We start from the raw sequence: 18,864 nt of genomic DNA on the forward strand, positions 1-18,864 counted from the left end.
GACGGAGCTGTGTAGTTCCAGCACCAGAGCTGCAACAAAACTGTTGATCGGTGGGGGTGCCTGCTGTCGGATCCCCACGGATCAGATATCGATGGCCTGTCCTGATGATAGGCCATCAATGTTAAAACCCTGGACAACCCCTTTAAATTATGGCCTTTGAGAATTGACCTTCCCAGAAACACTGCAGCCCTTCCAGCTGTAAGGACACGCATGGCGGCTGGCAGCAGTTTAGCCTGACGATTTAAGGTTTTGGAGAAGGAACACCTGGAGCCTCAGAAATTCCTCTGTGGATAAGTAAACATCATCTCACAATGGTTCCAGACTTTAACTGTTCTGATGGTTACAAATTGCTGCACCCCTGATGGACATCACAGAGATAAAATATTATGAACATCTATGTATTTGTTTAGTTGTGTGTTTGGCATCATTAATAGCAGATAATGACTTTGCGGTCCTGGGTTCTGTCACATTGAACGTACACAAACACATTCCATTACATTGACAGAGGATTACAGATTCAGCATTGTGCATCTGCCAATTAATGCTGCATTATTGAGGCGTTTTCTAAATCTGGATTTCTGTGGGGTTTTTATGCCTTTGTCAAACCGAGCCGTAAAAACTCAAAATGAACCCTGAAATGAAAAAGAATCAGTCCTGACATAAGGGAGAGGTCCCTGACGCCCCCATATGTAAAGTCCAGGTAAGGCTGTTTGTGGTTTAGATCCAACATACAAAAGTTTCTAAACAAAGCAAGTTTACCTGACTTTAGGGATCATCAGTTATTGGCTTTAAAGGGGTTGTCTCACTTCAGCAAATGGCACTTACTAATGTATTGTGATTGTCCATATTGCCTCCTTTCCTGGATGGATTAATTTTTCTATCACATTATACACTGCTTGTTTCCAGGGGTTATGACCACCCTGCAATCCAGCAGCGGTGGTCGTGCTTGCACAGTATAGGAAAGAGCGCCGGCCTCTCTAGTGACCGTGACTTTTGGGAGCGCGCATTCGCAGCAGCTCCTGTACAGGCCACCTTGTATCTGCGCTGCAGCAGTGGCCGTACCACCCTGGATATACCGTAAGCAGTGTATAATGTGATGGAAAAATGAATCCAGCCAGCAATGGAGGCAATATGGAGAATCACAATACATTAGTAAGTGCCTTGTATTAACTTTGTCTACATTATAAATGCCATTTGCTGAAGTGAGACAACCGCTTTAATCAACGGGGGCCTTGGCTGAGGTGGACCCTCTACCCCGGGGGTCAGCAACCTTCTGCACTCTAGCTGCTGTGAAACTACAACTCCCAGCATGCACAATTGCTCGGCTGTTCTTGGAAGTCCCATATTTGATTAGTCCAGGTGTGGAGTCTAAAGAACCTCTTGTCTTCTTACATCCCCATCATGGTTACTGCAAGGTACTCCACGAGATTGTCTCAAAGTGATGGTATAGGAACCAGCAGACGAGGGCAAAGTCAACGTGCAGCCATTGCTCAGTGCCAAATGTCTGATGACAGCAACATCAGGGAGCCGCGAAGAGACCAAGTCCCAAATATTGCCAATTTTAGGATCGGAGGTCTGCCGGCGAAGAGCCGCAACCATCAAAAGGTACAAAGATTGGGTCTTCATTGTGAGGCAAACATGGCTTCTTCCAAAAACAGTGCTACACCTGTACACAAGTTGTGCGCTATTGCAGCTTATACAGTAGAGCTGAGATGAAATACCAGACTCAACCTATGGACAGATGTGGCGCTGTTTTGGAAAGATTCACAAACAGGACATTTATGAAGATTAGAGAAAGAGGATAGCAGTGCTTAAGGACTGATTCACACGACTAAGCTCAGTCCAGGAAAATCGGCCTAGGTGTTGGCCACATCTCCCAGGCCGACCGTAGCTCCCCTGACTTGAACTGACTGCAGATTGTAATTTATGATAATTAGTTCCTATTTGATGGTGGCTGTATTGTAGTGTGATGTGAGCACAGTACAATAGAGCCACAACTGGATATGAATTACTATCTTAAATTACCATGAACCAGTCAATTCAGGTCATGTAAACCGTGGTCGGACTGGGAGATGTGGCCAACACAAACGCCGTTTTTCCTGGACTGAGCGTGGTCGTATGAATCAGAACTAAGGGCATAGTTATAGGAGGTACAGTTGCATCTGGGTTTTGGTGCCTTTTTGAAGCCCAAGAGGTCCCCTGTCACATAAGATGACGTTAGTATTATAAATGTCACCTGGTAGCTTGGGGGCCAAGATTTTGCATTGGGGTTCTGGATCTTCATTTTATACCTCTGGGAGCCAGGTGAGATAGCGTATCTGTCAAACCGTTCCATGAGTAATTTTGTATCTCACGTAACACATATCAAAATAATGCAAGGAACAACGCCATTGTGGACCAAGCCCTAGGAAACTCAATGGGGATTATGAGAGTTATGGGCTGAAATGTCTCACTGAAGTTCAGATCCTGGATGAACAGGAGAGTAACTTCATCCTCCGAGGACGGGTGTGTGCAGGCTCTCTGCTGTGTGTGACTGGATTTGGAAGTTGTTTTTCTTTCAGTAAACAATAAGAAATTGGCTTTCACAAATAATTAGCTAATTCAAGTATGCGCCTGAATGTTTAATTTTAAGTCAAAATCCTGGTAAACCTCAGAATAATATTTAAAATTGCAGAAGACATTAATCAAACGTAAAAATGGTGCGTCATGTAGACATCGCTCTATGTATCACTTATAATGGGACATCACTCTTCACCGAGGCGCAGCAACTGTAACAAAAGATACTTTGGGGCCGGTGAAGAATAACAAACTCAACAATCTGTGTAAATGAATTTAGCCGAGCCACTGGAGACCTCACGTGTTACCAGAGGTGGACAAGCCAAATGGTCAAAACAATGTTCTACACGATTCATCGTCCTACTTAAACGCCCTGATATATTACACCATTGGACTCACGTGGGTTCGGTTTTATAGAAATTAATTTGCTTAGTCGTTAGCAAATGTATTCTCCAAACTCTCCGCCTGGTTGTCTTTAGGACGTATTGTTGGATGTGGCATGTTTGAGGCTTCCTGGGTGGGATAATCTGTGAATTGACTCATCTGTTGTATACTATGGGCTGACCATAATTTCCTCACACCTAGGTATGTGTTAGGGCACCCACACACTTTAGATGGAAGTTAGCTACACTGTCACGGCCCCTCCCATGACAGAGGTGAGAAGATCAGGGAGATTGGCAGCACGTGAGACTATCTGACAGTCTCTGTTCTCACCTTGCAGTTTGTTGTTTAGTGATAACCACACCCCTTGTCAGGTGTTGCCTGTGGTCATTATTGAGGCTCTATTTAGTTCACTCTCACACTGCTTACCATGCGCTTGATATTTCCTGCTTGGTGTTTGTTGAGCTGGTGTGTTGTTCCTGTGGATCACCCACTTCTCCATACCCTCTTTAAAGATAAGTGCCTTTTCTAGGCCTCAGGGAGACGCTGGGTCCTTCTTCTGGGAAAGAACCAGTAGTCTCTTTCCCTGCCACCATTCCTAGGAATTTCCAGGGCCTAGGTTCCGGTGTATGAGTTTTTCCACTTTGAAGGTCTACTCAAACTGGCAGGAGTCAAGGAGAGGTCTAGGGATTTCTAGGAGGTCACCATCCCTCTTCCTTGCAATTTAGGCCTAGACTCTGGTTTATTTCCTTCTGTGTGTTTTCTTGTGTTGTCCCCTCCCATTACGTGTGACATACACCCATTGCTTTCAACAGGACCAGCCAACCATCTAATTTATATGGAGGTGTCCTGACTCTTCCTCCAATGGCAGATGTTTCAGAAAGAAGGATCTGATGTCCAAGTTTTGGAGCCAGTGAAGAATAACAAACTCAACTATCTGTGCAAATGAGCTGAGCCACATGTGAGGCTACTTTCACACATGTGGCACGTCAATTCGGCAGGCTGTCCCCACAGAGAACAGCCTCTCTGAGTTATTTTGATCCAATGTAGCCAGACAGTGTCCCTTGCTAGCTAGATCCCACTAACTATAATGAGAACCGTCAAGGATCTGGATTCTCCCTGGCATAAATGTCGGGATTCAGCTGGACAAAAAACATTGCATGCAGCAATTTTTGACTGACCAAATACCCCCCTGATTCCCATTATAGTCAATGGGGTCCAGTGGGCACACGGCACTATCCAACTTTACCAGATCCAGAGTACTCCAGTAGGCTGTTCTCAACTGGAACAGTCTACTTAATTGCTGTGCCACATGTGTGAAACTAGCCTTACTAGAAGAGGACAAGCCAAATGGTCAGAACAATGTCCTACACCATTTGTCACCCTACTGTACTTTCACACCTTAATCTATTACAATGTTGAACTCAAGTGGGTCCTGTTTTATAGAAATATAATACAGCAAATGGATTTTCTGAATACTCCACTGGGCTGCCATTGGGACATGTTGAAGTTTCCAAATGGGACTTGAAGAGACAAATCTGTGAGCTGACTCATCTGTTGTGTACTACGAGCTGGATTTTCTCGCACCTAGGTATGTGTCAAAGCACCCATACGCATTGGATGAAAGTTGGCTAAACTCACTGATTTTGGACCAGCCAACCATATAATATGTATGGAGGGGTCCAGACTCTTCCTACAATGACAGATATTGCGAAAAGAAGGTGTCTCATTTTTGTTGGCATGTTATCTGACTATACTTAGTCTTGCTTTACCATGGTGACATGCTGAAAAGTTATACTTCAACCTTTCCCATTACTTTGGGGCCACCAATCTATGAAATGAATTTGCTTGAGCCACTGGAAGCCTCACGTGATACTACAAGTGGACAAGCCTAAAGGTCAAAACAATGTATGGTCCTAATTCTTCACCCAAATCTACCAGAACTTTGAATTTTCCTTGTTTTTAGATTAACAAAATTTGCTGTAACTCTCAGGCTGCATGCGCACGACTGTAGTTTTGGTCTGCGTCCGATGCACACTTTTTGCTAATTGCAGGTGGACTGATTCACTTCAATGGGTCCACAAAAAATGACAGCACACCGATGTCATTGTGTGTCATCTGCATCTGTGTGGTCGTTCTGCGAATTATAGACCATGTCCATTTTGCAGACATTTTGTCCATTTCTATACTAGGGACATAGGGAAATGCGGCTTGCACATGGAAGGTATCCATATTTTGCGAACCGATAAACAGATATGGTTGTGTGCATAAAGCCATTGGGGCGTATTGGATGAGACATGTTTGATGTTTCCTAATGCGCAATAAAGAGAATAATTCGTGAATTGGCTTGTCTATCCCATGCAATGGGTTGGCCACACAGATTAGTGGTCTCTTCTCTACCTGTGTCCCTATAAATAGTAGATGAGACTCAACCAAACCTGCTGATTTCAACGGGACTGGCATTCTATTTCATCTGACTAGCACAGCGGTTCTCAACCTAGGGGTCGCGACCCCTTTGGGGGTCGATCGGCCCTTTCCGGGGGGTCGCCTGCGGCTTCCTATTGTGGGGCGCCCGTGTAGCGTTATACTACCCTACCTCGTGGCAGTGGCATCGCCAAGGGGGGGCCACGCCCCCCCCTACATCATGCTGTGCCCCCCCATGTACCCCCCCAACTAAAATGCCCCCGTTCCCGCCCCCCAAGTGAGCCGCCGCAGTCAAGCACAGGGAGATGAGCACTTCCATTGCGCTCATCTCCCTTGTAATCTGCCTGTGCTGCGGCGGTGCAGGGGAGGGAGAGGTGTGTCCCCTCCCCTTCCTCTGATAGGATGCCGGCGCACTAGGCCAGCAGCCTATCAGAGGGCGGCGCGATGACGTCATCACGCCGCCTGAGCCTTACAGCGCGGGACACAGGCCAGAAGAGGCCTGCATCGCATCGCTGACACTGAGGTAAGGCTACTTTCACACTAGCGTTCGATCCGATCCGTTCTGAACGGATCCGCTCATATTAATGCAGACGGTGGCTCCGTTCAGAACGGATCCGTCTGCATTATAACTTAGAAAAATTTTCTAAGTGTGAAAGTAGCCTGAGCCGTTCAGACTTTACAGCCGTTCAGCCAGTCAGACTTTACATTGAAAGTCAATGGGGGACGGATCCGCTTGAAGATTGAGCCATAGTGTGTCATCTTCAAGCGGATCCGTCCCCATTGACTTACATTGTAAGTCGGAACGGATCCGCACGGCCAGGCGGACACCCGAACGCTGCTCACTGAGCGGAGCGGAGGCTGAGCGCTGGCAGACGGATGCATTCTCAGTGGATCCGCCTCCACTGAGAATGCATTAGGGCCAGACGGCTGCGTTCAGGGCCGCTCGTGAGCCCCTTCAAACGGAGCTCACGAGCGGACACCTGAACGCAGGTGTGAAAGGAGCCTTAGTATAAGTGTTTTTTTAATTTTATTACAATACTGGCACATGATGATGATGATGGGGACGACTTAATACTGGCTGGCACATGATGATGATGGGGGGGGACTTAATACTGGCTGGCACATGATGATGATGGGGGGGACTTAATACTGGCTGGCACATGATGATGATGGGGGGACTTTATACTGGCACATGATGATGATGGGGGGGGCGACTTTATACTGGCACATGATTGGGGGGGCGACTTAATACTGGCACATGATGGTGATGGGGGGACGGGGACTTAATACTGGCACATGATGATGATGGGGGGGGCCACGACTTTATACTGGCACATGATGATGATGGGCGGGGGGACTTTATACTGGCACATGATGATGATTGGGGGGATGACGACTTTATACTGGCACATGATGATGATTGGGGGGACATATCAGATATTTACATTACAATTCATAACAGTAGCAAAATTAGTTATGACGTAGCAAGGAAAAAAATGTAATGGTTGGGGGTCACCACAACATGAGGAACTGTATTAAGGGGTCACGACTTTAGAAAGGTTGAGAACCACTGGACTAGCATATCAGCAAGAAACACCAGCATGTTATATTAGCTGCATGTGTACCAAATTGATATGGCTGGCAGAGGTAAGATCTCAATAACCTCAAGTAGTCTTTGTGATATGATACTTGGTCGTAAGCTCTTCGGGTGACATGTTGGAAGTCACAAGGTATTATTGACGCAAGGCTGTAGTGGTTACATGTTGAACCTTCACATAAGAACCTTCTCCAAAATCCATTTTGGTTCCATGGTAAAAAGTCATATGACGTATTTCACCCAAAGCTATTTTGGTGACACATTAGAACTACTCATAAAAATCTTAAGCCCTATCTTGGTAAGTGGTTGGAAAGAAGCGTGACAAACTCTTCCCAAATTGTCTTGGTGACACGATGAAAAGCTTCATGATATACAGTACTTTACAATTAGTCACTGTGATGACATGTTCAAAAGTCACGGGACACATTTCTCTCCGCCCCAACTTGGTCACTCACAATGTATTTCACCATGGACCATAGTGGTGGGATGCCACAATAATGGTCAACTAGAAACAACTCAGTGACATGATGCAAAGTCATATGATGTACTGATATTCACCCATACTCATGGTAAATTTCATGATATACTTCACCCTGAGCCATCGGGTTTCCATTAGTGATGATCGAGCATGCTCGGCTGAACATCTGTTCAGCTCGAGCATCTCAATGCTCGGCACATGGCGGTCTTCGGCCTAATAACGCATGTGCTCGAGCGCAATGCTCGATTCTCCGCCCCGCGCAGCCAATAAACATGCAGATAAGTACCTTTCCTCACTGTAATGCCATAGCCATGTTGCCTGCTGGCATTACAGTGATTGGCTGGCCGGATAAATAGCACCCGATGACGCATGTTCGGCTCATTCTTAGTCACGGAGAGCTGTGCTGAGGAAGGGAAAGATAGTGTAGGGAGTGATTTAAGAATATTAATGCCACCAAAACTTTACAGACCCAAAAGTCTGGACTATTGTGTGTGGCAGCAATATCTATTTTTTGCGCATCCTGCGCTAAGTAGCGTACGATAGTTAGGCCGCTGCAAAACAGCGACATTAGCTGTGCCACATCTCCTGTGTAAAGTGTGCGCATCCAAAAAAAAGTCTGTGACATCCAGTGTAATTCTTCCGTAGACGTCCGGTGCGGACAGTGAAATTAGCTGCGTCACATCTCCAGTGTAAAATGTGCGCATCCCAAAAATATCTGACATCCAGTGTAATTTTTCCGTAGACAATGTCCTCTGCGGACAGTGACATTAGCTGTGCCACATCTCCAGTATAAAGTGTGCGCATCCCAAAAATATTTGTGACATACAGTGTACTTTTTCAATAGACGGTGTCCGCTTCTGACAGTCACATAACCAGTGCCACATCTCCATTGTAATGTGTGCGCTGAAAAAATGTATCTGTGACACACAGTGTACTTTTTTGCGTAGATGCTGCGGACAGTGACATTACCTGTGGTACCTCTCCTGTATAACGTTTCCTCATCCCAAATACCTGTGACATTCCCTGTAATTTTTAATTTGCCGCTAGTAACAGCATTGACATTAAATTTGTTTGCGCATACACTTCCAAATCCTACACTACTGTACGTGTGACAGACTTTCAATCATATATAACATTTAATATGAAGAATGCGGGCAGTAAGGGACGGGGCAGTGGCCGTGATGCTGATGGTGCACACAGAGGCCGTGGCCCTGGGCGCGGAGAAACTGTGCCTGCTGCCAGAGCACAAGAAATACAATCATCCACGATACCTAGCTTCATGTCCCAGTTTGCAGGACACCACTCTTGAAGTCAGACAAGTGCGACCAGGTGGTCAGTTGGATTGCAGCAGATAATGCTTCCAGTCAGTTAACCCCTTAAGGACCAGGCTCATTTTCACCTTAAGGACCAGGCCATTTTTTGCAAATCTGACCAGTGTCACTTTAAGTGCTGATAACTTTAAAACGCTTTTACTTATACAGGCCATTCTGAGATTGTTTTTTCGTCACATATTGTACTTCATGACACTGGTAAAATAAAGTCAAAAAAATTAATTTTTTTGCATAATAAAATACCTAATTTACCAAAAATTTGGAAAAATTAGCAAATTTCAAAGTTTCAGTTTCTCTACTTCTGTAATACATAGTAATACCCCCAAAAATTGTGATGACTTAACATTCCCCATATGTCTACTTCATGTTTGAATTATTTTGGGAATGATATTTTATTTTTTGGGGATGTTACAAGGCTTAGAAGTTTAGAAGCAAATCTTGACATTTTTCAGAAATTTACAAAAACCCAATTTTTAGGGACCACTACAGCTCTGAAGTCCCTTTGCGAGGCTTACATAATAGAAACCGCCCAAAAATGACCCCATTCTATAAACTACACCCCTCAAGGTATTCAAAACTGATTTTACAAACTCCGTTAACCCTTTAGGTGTTGCACAAGAGTTATTGGCAAATGGGGATGAAATTTGAGAATTTCATTTTTTTGCCTAATTTTCCATTTTAACCCATTTTTTCCACTAACAAAGCAAGGGTTAACAGCCAAACAAGACTGTATCTTTATTGCCCTGACTCTGCCGTTTACAGAAACACCCAATATGTGGCCGTAAACTACTGTACGGGCACACAGTAGGGCGTAGAGTGAAAGGTGCGCCGTATGGTTTTTGGAAGCCAGATTTTGCTGGACAGTTTTTTTGACACCATGTCCCATTTGAAGCCCCCTGATGCACCCCTAGAGTAGAAACTCCATAAAAGTGACCCCATCTAAGAAACTACACCCCTCAAGGTATTCAAAACTGATTTTACAAACTTTGTTAACCCTTTAGGTGTTGCACAAGATTTAATGGAAAATAGAGATACAATTTCAAAATTTCACTTTTTTGGCAGATTTTCCATTTTAATATTTTTTTTCCAGTTACAAAGCAAGGGTTAACAGCCAAACAAAACTCATTATTTATGGCCCTGATTCTGTAGTTTACAGAAACACCCCATATGTGGTCGTAAACCACTGTACGGGCACACGGCAGGGCGCAGAAGGAAAGGAATGCCATACGGTTTTTGGAAGGCAGATTTTGCTGGACTGGTTTTTTGACACCATGTCCCATTTGAAGCCCCCCTGATGCACCCCTAGAGTAGAAACTCCAAAAAAGTGACCCCATTTTAGAAAGTACGGAATAGGGTGGCAGTATTGTTGGTACTAGTTCAGGGTAGATATGATTTTTGGTTGCTCTATATTACACTTTTTGTGCGGCAAGGTAACAAGAAATAGCTTTTTTGGCACGTTTTTTTTTGTTGTTATTTACAACATTCATCTGACAGGTTAGATCATGTGGTAATTTTATAGAGCAGGTTGTCACGGACGCAGCGATACCTAATATGTATACAATTTTTTTTTATTTATGTAAGTTTTATACAATAACTTCATTTTTAAAACCAAAAAATTGTTTAGTGTCTCTATAGTCTGAGAGCCATAGTTTTTTCAGTTTTTGGGCGATTATCTTGAGTAGGGTCTAATTTTTTGCGGGATGAGATGACAGTTTGATTGGCACTATTTTGGGGTGCATATGACTTTTTGATCGCTTGCTATTACACTTTTTGTGACGTAAGATGGCAAAAAATAGCTTTTTTTACACCGTTTTTTTTTTTTTTTTTTTACGGTGGTCACCTGAGGGGTTAGGTCATGTGATATTTATATAGAGCCGGTCGATACGGACGCGGCGATACCTAATATGTATACTTTATTTTTATTTATGTAGGTTTTACACAATGATTTTATTTTTGAAACAAAAAAAATGATGTTTTAGTGTTTCCATAGTCTAAGAGCCATAGTTTTTTCAGTTTTTGGGCGATTATCTTGAGAAGGGTCTCATTTTTTGCGGGATGAGATGACGGTTTGATTGGTACTATTTTGGCGTACATGCGACTTTTTTGATCACTTTTATTACCTTTTTTGGGAAGTAAGGTGGGCAAAATTTCAATTTTCTCATAGTTTTTATTTTTTTATTTTTATGGCGTTCACCGTGCGGGGAAAGTAACATGGCCGTTTTATAGATCAGGTCGTTACGGACGCGGCGATACCTAATATGTGTAGTTTATTTTATTTTTTTAATTTTTATTCAGTGATAAATGTTTTTTTTTTATCTTAACTTTTTTCACTTATTCTTTTTATTTTTTGACCCAGACCCACTTGGTTCTTGAAGATCCAGTGGGTCTGATGTCTGTAAAATACAGTACAGAACCCCTATAGGTTTCTGTACTGTATTTTACTTACACTGAACAGATCTATGCTTTCAGCACAGATCTGTTCAGCACCATGGACAGCAGGACGCCTGAGCAGGCGTCCTGTTGCCATGGGAACCTTCCCCGTCTGCTCAGTTATGGTCAGAACTTCGCAGACGGGGATGGGTGAGGACGGGGCTTCGGGGGGCTCTCTGGGGGCTCTTTCCCTCTCCCATCGGGGGGCTGCAAAGGCACAGCAGCCCCCCGATCGGAGAGGGAGGGAGCTCCCTCTTACTGTTAACCTTTTCCATACAGCGGTCCGTACGGACCGCTGTATGGAAAGGGTTAAACGGCTGACATCGCATCAACGATGTCAGCCGTTTATACCAGGGTGCCAGCAATGTGCTGGCACCCTGGTATACCCACTGTACACCAACGATTACGCAATAGGAGGCGGGCGGGGGATCGCGATCCCGCCTGCCGCACCGCCCGCCTCCCGCAACGCCCCCACCGCCTGCGACACCCCCTCTGCACCACCCGCCGCCATCAAATCATGCAGGGGTGCAGGGGGGGGGTGTACTATATTGATTTTAGGCACTCTAAAGTTTCTGATCCCCGCGGTCAGGGACCGCGGGGATCAGAAACTGCAAAAAGCGCAGCAAACCGCAGGTCTGAATTGACCTGCGGTTTTCTGCGATCGTCGATGCGGGGGGGGTCAAATGACCCCCCCCCCTGCATTGTTACAGGATGCCGGCTGAATGATTTCAGCCGGCATCCCGTTCCGATTAACCCCCGCGGCGCCGGCATCGCTATTTAAAGCCATGACGTACCGGTACGTCATGTGTCCTTAAGGACTCGGGAAACATGCCGTACCGGTACGTCATGTGTCCTTAAGGGGTTAAGCATCACCCTGTCTTCCACCAAGTCCATTCTCAGTAGCCAAGAGTCTGCTCAACCCAATCCTCACCCTGATCCTCCTTCCTCCCACCATGGAGAGTCTGGGCAAACAAGTGATCCCACACTCGGATATTCCGAGGACCTCTTTTCAGCGCCCTCTCACCAAGCACGCTTGAAGAGAGACAGATCTTGTGCCCTGATTCCCAAACTCTTGAGCAGCCACAGTCACAAGAAGATGACAGTGGGGAGTGGCAATTACTGTTTAATTAGGTGGATGATAATGAGACACAGTTGCCAATAACTCACAGGCAATTACTGTCTCAAGAGGATGAGACACAGTTGTCAATCACTGAGGTAGTGGTTAGGTCAACAAGTCAGGAGGATGAGCAGAGTGAGGAAGTGGAAGAGGAGGTGGTGGACGATGAAGTTACTGACCCAACCTGGGAAGGTCAAAAGCTGAGCGAGGACAGCAGTACAGAGGGGGAGGGATCTGCTGCACTGCAACAGACTGGAAGAGGCAGTGGAGTGGCAAAAGGGAGAAGGCGGGCCACACCAAACAGGCCCGCAACTGTTCCCTGGAGCACCCCGTTGCGGAAATCTCCCTTGCCAAGGGGTAGGTGTTCCGCAGTCTGGCACTTTTTTGAGGAAAGTGCGGACGACAAAAGAATTGTAATTTGCAGCCTGTGTCATACAAAAATGAGCAGGGGCATGAACACTAGCAACCTCACCACCACCAGCATGATCAGTCACATGGCATCAAAACACTGTAATTGGTGGGTCAAACGCCTGGGTCCACAATCTGTGTCTGCCTCCTCTTCCCCTGTGTTACGTGCTGGCCAATCCCCTGTCGAATGCGCAGGCCCGGATGCCTCCCACCCTGCATCTGGACCTTCGCAAGCACCATCAGTAACCACATCCACTTCCATGTCCCAGCACAGCGTACAAATGTCCTTACCCCAGGCATTTTGACGCAAGTGCAAATACCTAGCCACCCACCTAAATCCGCAGCTTTCCAAATTACTGGCACTGGAAATGTTTCCATTTAGGCTTCTGGACACTGAGGCCTTCTGCAGCCTCATGTCGGCGGCCGTCCCGCGTTACGCATTCCCCAGCCGCCACTATTTTTCAAGGTGTGTCCCGTAACATCACACGTGTCCTGACCAACGCAGTTACTGGGAAGGTCCACTTAACCACGGACATATAGACAAGTGCATTCGGCCAGGGATGCTACATTTCCCCGACAGCACACTAGGTTAATGTTGTGGAGGCCGGAAACGAGTCATACCCTGGAATGGCACAGGTTCTATCGACGCCAAGGATTGAGGACACTACGTCAATCAGGGTTTCTGCCATCAGCTACAGTATATTACTGGCTCCAACCCCCACTTCTCCTTCTCCACTTCCACCTCCGATTTATCCGCGTGCAGCACCAGTCAGACATCAGTCAGTAGCTGGAAGCAGTGTAGCACTGCAGTGGGGAAGCAGCAACAGGCTGTGCTGAAGCTGATCTGCTTAGGTGACAAACAGCACACCGCTGCAGAGCTGTGGCAGGGTATAAGGGACCAGACTGAGCTGTGGCTCTCGCCACTCAACCTAGAACCAGGCATGGTTGTGTCTGATAATGGCCGTAACTTGGTGGCGGCTTTGGAGTTCGACTAATAGAATAATAAGCAGCACTACAACTCCCCACATGGAGAAAAAGCCATTAAAAAGGGTAATGATGCTCGCAGATGGGGATCCTGGCCATGGGTCCCAGCATAACGTAGATAAAATAAAGAAATCCACAGCACTCTTCCGGTGGTAAAAAAAATCCGGTCTTTAATAAGCCAGCAGCAAGGTGATGCGACGGCTTTGGAGTTCGGCAAGCTCAGACACATTCCATGCCTATGAGAAGAAAGTTTTCGGCACTGTGATACTTTTCAGTAGAAACTTCCTCTTTATTAATGTAACATAAATCCATGTACATGCAAATCCTTACAACATGCGGTTGTTGACGCGTTTCGGACCAGTGTCCTTAGTAGGGATCGACCGATATTGTTTTTTTTAGGGCCGATACCGGTAATTTTTAGGCCGATAGGCAATAATTTATACAGAAATTATGTGAATTTTCATTTTTGAAAAAAATAAAAAATTCCTCCTGAAAATGAATGTTTATTGTTAACGTGTATTTTTTCTTTTTTCTTTTTTTATCTTTCTTTTTCATTTATACTTAAATATTTTTTATTTTTTTGCTAACTTTTAGCCCCCTTAGGGACTAAAACCCTTGTCCTATTCAGCCTGATCAGGGTGAATAGGAGCTCACACTGTCCCTGCTGCTCTTTGCTTTGTGCACACAGCAGCATGGAGCTTACCATGGCAGCCAGGGCTTCAATAGCGTCCTGGCTGCCATGGTAACCGATCGGAGCCCCAGGCTTACACTGCTGGGGCTCCGATCGGAGGAGGAGGGGAGAGGGGACCCTGTGGCCACTGCCACCAATGATTAATACTGGGGGGCTTGGGTGGGGGGGCGCACTGTGCCACCAATGTTGTTAATACTGGGGTGGGGGGCTCACTGCGCAATTAATGATTAATACTGGGGGGGGGCGCACTGCGCCACCAATGAAGAGAAATCTCTCATTATTTCATATACAGGAGGCGGGAGCTGGCTGCAGGATCACATAGCCGAATCCCGACCTCCATGAGCGTTAGCTGCGATCTGCAGCACCTGAGGGGTTAACTACCGCAGATCGCAGCTGCTTGTCATAGAGGTCAGGAGCCGGCTATGTGATTCTGCAGCTCCCGCCTCCTGTATATCAATGAATGAGAGATTTCTCTTCACTGGTGGCGCAGTGGCCACAGCCCCTCTTGTCCTCCCTCCTCTCATTGGCGGCAGCGGCAGCAGCACAGGGGGGAGGGAGACACTGCTTCCTTCCCCCTGTGCTGCTGAGGGAACACGGAGAGCGCTGACAGCAGCGCGATCTGTGTTCCCAATAAGTTATCGGAATATCGGCAAAATAAATGCCGATATCGATAACGGTCAAAATCCTCAATATCGGCCGATAATATCGGTAAAACCGATAATCGGTCGATCCCTAGTCCTTAGTCGTAACTCAGATTGATGCTGGAATGAGAGAATGTAAAGATCCCCCAATAACTCCACTCCTACAGGAAGTGGGCGGTGGGGAGGTAAGAACAAAATCATCCCTCCAGCTTCAAGCCACCTGTTCCAAAATCACATGTGGGTTTAAAACTGGTGTGTATGCAGTAAGGTAACACAATAGGACATATGTTAACATTGGTTATCAAACCGCAATCATAACCCCCAGGTTCATTGTAAAATGAGAACAACATAACAAAAAAAAAACAAAAAAAAGCACCCAAAACCCACTTGATGTGAATAGAGACATAAAATGAACTTGCAAAATACAAGTGGGTTTAGTACTGATGTATATGCAGTGAGGTAACACAATAGAGAATATATAACATTGTTTATCAAACTGCAATTATGACCCCCAGGTTCGTTGCAAAAAAAACACCAACACATCCTATGCCTAGCCCACGTCTTAAACTTAGTGGTTCAGCGGTTTCTGAAAACCTACCCCAATTTGCCCAACGCTGCAGCAGCTCTTGATATTGCCAGCTCATCGGCTGTTGTGCGACGTGAGCACGCGCTGGAACTCGACGTTCCACATGTTGGCCAGGCTTTGTGAGCAGCAGAGGGCAGTAGTAGAATACCAGCTGCAACATGGTCGTCGCCTTTCCAGTCAGCTTCCGCTCTTCACAAGCGAGGAGTGGGCATTGATGTCTGACTTCTGTGAGGTTTTAAGAAACTTTGAGGAATCAACACAGATGGTGAGCGGTGATAACTCTATTATCAGAGTAACCATCCCACTTCTGAGTCTACTCAAACGCTCACTGCTCACAATTAAGGCCGACGCTTTGCATGTGGAAGAGGTGGAAATGGGGGAAGACATTACACAGGGTGATAGCCAGACCACCCTCAGTTCGTCTTCTCAGCGCGAATAATTTTTTACAGGGTCAGCTCACCAGCAGGCCTGCACCTATAATCTTTTACATAGCTCACCTGCAGGCCTGCACCTAAAATCTTTTACATAGTCAGCTCACCTGCGGGCCCTCACCTAATTATACCTAATAGGTAATTTGCGCACAAGCTGCCTTGCTTGGATGTGGTAGCTGTAGCTGTTTCTCAGGCTCCGTCTGCGGACTCGAACCATGATTCCCCGTTACCTGTGGTCTACATGGTTTGGGCTAAAAATAACATCGAAAGTTGATAGGGCAGACATCTGAATGGATCATCACCGTCACAGGGACGTGCGATCGGCCCCAGGTTATCTAGAGTCACCAAAGCGTCAGCAGATCCTCGCCCATAATGTTTTAGATGTTCAGATCAGCAGGATCTTGCTCCAAATGTTTTTGAGGGTCACCAGCAGGCCTTCACCTACAATCTTTTACAGGGTCAGCTCACCTGCAGGCCCTCTCCTAATTATGCCTAATAGCTATTTTGCATGCATTCTGCCTTGCTTGGATGTGGTAGCCATAGCTGTTTCTCAGGCTTCCTCTCCGAAATCGAACCATGATTCCCCCGTTACCCCTGGTCTACATGGTTTAGGCTGAAAATAACATCGAAGGTTGATAGGGCAGACATCCGAATGGCTCGTCGCCGTCATGGGGACGTGCGATCGACCCCAGGTTAACTAGAGTCACCAAAGCGGCAGCAGACCCTCGCCCATAATGTTTTAGATGGTCAGATCAGCAGGCCTTCACTCCAAATGTTTTTGAGGGTCACCAGCAGGCCATCAATCATAATTTTTTTCAAGGCTGTATATGATGCCCTCCTTTATGTGTAATAAAGGGTGTATTGGATTTCCGTTTCCTTGTAATTTTTTGGCAGTCCTTTCTTAGTGCATAGGCTTTATGAGTGTAGGAGTCCCACTACCTGAACAATTATACCACAATGTGAATGAGGCCCTCCTTTATGTGATATACAGGTTGTGAACCAGACACCCTCCCATTTTCAGAGCAGGGGGTGCCTGGTTTAATGCTCGGGTTCTCCCATTGACTTACATTATACTCGGGTGCTCTACCGTGCATCGGAGCATCCTAATGTGTTCGGCCAGAGCACCTAAGCACTTTGGTGCTCAATCAACACTAGTGGAAAGTCATATATTAAAATCCTAGACATCTTCGTTTTCAATTTTCCAAACAATGTCCATATTCTATTCTATCATCCATTGCTTAGAATGTTACATTTCATCATCATATCATCTTGTACCATGTGCTAAAGTCTTGTGTAAAGAGCCCCTAAGCTAGGGATTCTCAACCTTTCATTAGTTGTCGTGTAGCGGCATGACATTGCAAACCTAGACCTAGCCTAACATTGACTGAACTTCTGTTGTGTAGACATCTGGCCCATTTGCTCCAATTTTCTTTAAAAAATATAATATATATATAATGAGAAATCAGCCATCTTGGTGACATATTAGAAAGGCACGTGACAGATTCCTTGAGTTGGACTGGTGCACCAAGCTCTAAGACATTAATGTGCTCTTTATAAAACAGAGCACTAAGGTCTCTTTCAGACGGGCGAGATTTCTGCACGCGCGCATTGCACCCGCACTGAATCCGGACCCATTTATTTCTATGGGGCTGTGCACATGAGCGGTTATTTTCACGCATCACTTGTGCGTTGCGTGAAAATCGCAGCATGCTCCTCTTTGTGCGTTTTCCACGCAACGCAGGCCCCATAGAAGTGAATCGGGCTGCGTGAATTATTTATTTATTTATTTTTAACCCCTCCAGCGCTATTGTACTATGCATTCTGTATCCAGAATGCTATTATTTTCCTTTATAACCATGTTATAAGGGGAAATAATACAATCTACAGAACACCTGACCCAAACCCGAACATCTGTGAAGAAGTTCAGGTTTGGGTACTAAACATGCCGATTTTTCTCACGCGCGTGCAAAACGCATTACAATGTTTTGCACTCAGGTGGAAAAATCGTGCATTTTGCCGCAACGCACCCGCCTTTTATCCGGGCCAAAAAACATGACGCCCGTGTGAAAGAGGCCTAAGGTCTAGCAGAGGACAATTTGGAGCTGACCTTGGAACCAATAACCACCAGTTATCCTTACTGATAAAAAGACCTGAATGCACAGTATTAAAAAATAAATAATACTTAACACTTTAAGTACCCTTTTTCCGTTTTTGCGTTTTTTCTTTTCTACTTTCCAAGAGACTCAACTATTACAATATTTTGTTCACATAGCCATGCAGGCTTATTTTTCATTGGACAAGTTGTATTTTGTAATGGTACCATTTAATTTGTTATATTTTGTATTGGAAAACTGGAAAAAAATCTTTATTCTACAGAAGTTTTTGGGTTTTCATATTACGACGCTTGCTGTGCAGTAAAAATGACATGAAGGCCTTATTCCGCAGGTCAGGACAGTTACAGCTATATCAAATTTGTATAGTTTTATATACATTTTTTACTTATTTAAAGAATTTTCTTAGCATCACCGTTTTCTGATACATGTACGGTAACTTTTTTATATTTCCATTTACAGAGCTCTGTGGGGGCTTGTTTTTATTTGAAGGGCAAACTGTAATTTTAATTGGTACCATTTTGGGGTACATTTGACTTTTTGATCACTCTTTTGTCAATTTTTTGGGGTGGGGAGACAAGATGATCAAAAAATGGTGAATTTTTTTTTTTTTTTCTCCAATAAAATATTCACCCCACAGGAAAACTATTTTGGTATTTTAACGATGACTGTTACGTTTATTTATTTTTTAGATAAAA

At 45.2% G+C, this 18,864-nt stretch overlaps 1 protein-coding gene across 2 annotated transcripts in view; it reads left to right on the forward strand.

Moving 5' to 3' along the window:
- GTDC1 (glycosyltransferase like domain containing 1) overlaps positions 1-18,864 on the forward strand; it is a 264,439-nt gene that overhangs the window by 189,419 nt on the left and 56,156 nt on the right. The window lies entirely within an intron of this gene.

The sequence above is a fragment of the Bufo gargarizans genome, chromosome 8, assembly GCF_014858855.1.
Source record: "Bufo gargarizans isolate SCDJY-AF-19 chromosome 8, ASM1485885v1, whole genome shotgun sequence".
Classification (NCBI taxonomy): domain Eukaryota; kingdom Metazoa; phylum Chordata; class Amphibia; order Anura; family Bufonidae; genus Bufo; species Bufo gargarizans.